This window comes from Microcebus murinus, chromosome X (genome assembly GCF_040939455.1).
Source record: "Microcebus murinus isolate Inina chromosome X, M.murinus_Inina_mat1.0, whole genome shotgun sequence".
Taxonomy (NCBI): Eukaryota; Metazoa; Chordata; class Mammalia; order Primates; family Cheirogaleidae; genus Microcebus; species Microcebus murinus.
This window is the reverse complement of record NC_134136.1, coordinates 7,512,006-7,515,042: the sequence shown is the minus strand read 5'-3', so window position 1 is coordinate 7,515,042 and position 3,037 is coordinate 7,512,006. Positions and strand designations below refer to the sequence as shown.

Genomic DNA, 3,037 nt, shown 5'->3' with positions numbered 1-3,037 from the left:
AAGAATGGAAAAACAAGCACCAGATATATTCTCCAGCAAACTGGTATTAACTGAGTAGCACCTAAGTGGACACATAGGTGCTACAGTAATAGGGTATTGGGCAGGTGGGAGGGGGGAGGGGGGCGGGTATATACATACATAGTGAGTGAGATGTGCACCATCTGGGGGATGGTCATGATGGAGACTCAGACTTTTGGGGGGAGGGGGGAAATGGGCATTTATTGAAACCTTAAAATCTGTACCCCCATAATATACCAAAATAAAAAAAATAATTAAAAAAAAAAAAAAGAAAGAGCCAGATGCCACAACTAACCTTCACTTTAGAAAGGATCTCTTGAAATACCCCACACCCTTGGAACCATAAAAATTTCACTGATGTGAAAAGCCCAGTTTTATTTTTGACTTATTTCTCACCTCTGACATGCAAATGTCTTTCCAACAAATCTACAGTAGTTGCCACTGCTGGCTCACTAGGTCCAATCAGCATAATGTCATCAATGCAATGAGTCAGTGTGGTGTCTTGTGGAAGGGAAAGGCAAGCAACGTCCCTGTGAACTAAATTACGACATAGGGTGCAGAGTTGGTATACTTCTGGGATAGGACAGTATTGCTGGCTTTGCCAGATGAAAGCAAACTTCTTCTGGTTGTCTTTACTAACAGGCATGGAGGGGAAAAAAGGCATTTGCCAGATTAAAAACTGCACACCAGATACCAGAAGATGTATGGATTTGTTTAAGCAACGAAACCACATCTGGTATAGCAGCTCCAACTGGAGTCGCCACCTGGGTAAGCTTATGATCATCCACTGTCATTCCCAAAGATTCATTTTTTTTTCTTTTTTAAAACTGACACATAATAATTGTACATATTTGTGGGGTACGATGTGATATTTCAATACTTGTACACATTGTATAATGATCAAATCATGAAATTAGCATATCTATCACCTCAAACATTTATCATTTCTTAAAAATATGAAATGCTTCACGAACTTGCATGTCATCCTTACACAGGGCAATGCTAATCTTCTCTGTATTGTTCCAATTTTAGTATATGTGCTGCCGAAGTGGGCACAAGATCCATCTATTTTCTGCCCAAGCAAAATAGGTGAGTTGACTAGGGGTGTGGTGGGAATCACCACTCCTGCACCCTTGAAGCAAGTCCTTGGTGGTGGCCTTAATCTTTGCAATCCCTTCAAGAATGCAGTATTGCTTTTGGTTTACTATTTTCCTAAGTACAAGCAGTTCTAGCAGCTTCTACTTGGCCTTTCGTACCATAATCGCTTCCAATCCACAAGTCAGAGAATCAATGTGGTGATTCTCCCAATTGCTGGCTGTGTCTATTCCAATTATACCTTCCACAGCTGGAGAAATAACCACAGGAGAGGTTCAGGGACCTACTGGGTCCACTGTGAGGTAGATCTGAGCTAAAACTCCATTGAACACCTAATCTCCATAGACCCCTACTCTGACTGGTGGAACACAGTGTTATTTTGGGTCTCCTAGAATTAATATCAGTTCACAGCTGGTGTTCTGGTTTCTGAAAAGTCTGATCATTTCCTTTGTTCCCAGTGTCCTCTTTACCACTGTAAATAGAATCATTAGTGCATTTAAACCTAATCAGATCAGAAAAGCAATTCCAGAGACTTCAGAACCAATTCTGAAAACTCATCCTTAAGATTCTGTTCCTTTGGAACTACTCTTGGGATCAAAATCTGTATCAGTCAGAGTTTTTCAGAAATATAGGACAAATAGGATATATACATATATTGTGTTTATAAATATAAGAGATTTAGCTTAAGGAATTGGTTCATGCGATTGTGGAAGGCGAGCAAGGTCCCTGTGGACTAAATTATGTCAAGTCTGAAATCCACAGGGCAGGCCATCGGGCTGGGAACTTTGCAGGAGGCAATGCTGTGATCTTGAGGTAGAATTCTTTCTTCTCCAGGAAACATGAGGTTTTCTCTTAAGTTCTTCAAGTGATTGGATGAGGGCCACCCACATTATTGAGGGCAATCTCCTTTACTTCGAGTCAATTGACTGTATATGTTAACAACATCCATAAAATAGCTTCACAGGCCAGGCGCGGTGGCTCACGCCTGTAATCCTAGCACTCTGGGAGACCGAGGTGGGAAGATCGCTCAAGGTCAGGAGTTCGAAACCAGCCTGAGCAAGAGTGAGACCCCATCTCTACTAAAAATAGAAAGAAATTAATTGACCAACTAAAAGTATATAGAAAAAATTAGCCAGGCATGGTGGCGCATGCCTGTAGTCCCAGCTACTTAGAAGGCTGAAGCAGGAGGATCGCTTGAGCCCAGGAGTTTGAGGTTGCTGTGAGCTAGGCTGACACCATGGCACTCACTCTAGCCTGGACAACAAAGTGAGACTCTGTCTGAAAGAAAGAAAGAAAGAAAGAAAGAAAGAAAGAAAGAGAGAGAGAGAGAGAGAGAGAGAGAGAGAGGGAGGGAGGGAGGGAGGGAGGGAGGGAGGGAGGGAGGGAGGGAGGGAGGGAGGGAGGAAGGAAGGAAGGAAGGAAGGAAGGAAGGAAGGAAGGAAGGAAGGAAGGAAGGAAGGAAGGAAGGAAGGAAGGAAGGAAGGAAGGAAGGAAACCTAGTGGCCAGTGTGATGGTATTAACAGGTGGGACCTTTAACAGATGATTAGGTCACTTGCCCTTCTACCTTTCCACTTTCCACCATGTGAGGACATGGTGTTCTTTTCCTCTGGAGGATGCAGCAGCAAAGTGCCATCTTGGTAGCAGAAAGCAACCCTCGCCAAGCAACTGAACCTGCTGGTGCTTGATCTTGGACTTTCCAATCTCCATTGTGAGAAAATAAATTTCTCTCCCTTATAAATTACCCAGTCTCTGCCTCGTGTGATGGCTCACGCCTGTAATCCTAACACTCTGAGAGGCCGAGGTGGGAGGATCGCTTGAGGTCAGGAGTTCGAGACCAGCCTGAGCAAGAGCGAGACCCCGTCTCTACTAAAATTAGAAAAATTAGGTGGACATGGTGGCGCATGCCTGTAGTCCCAGCTACTC

At 43.7% G+C, this 3,037-nt stretch overlaps 1 non-coding gene across 1 annotated transcript; it reads right to left on the bottom strand.

The window, feature by feature from the left end:
* Positions 1 to 968: 968 nt before the first annotated feature.
* LOC142866035 (U6 spliceosomal RNA) lies at positions 969 to 1,074 on the bottom strand. The gene has a single exon (XR_012916107.1). It is a non-coding gene; the product is annotated as a U6 spliceosomal RNA (small nuclear RNA).
* Between the last annotated feature and the right edge of the window lie 1,963 nt (positions 1,075 to 3,037).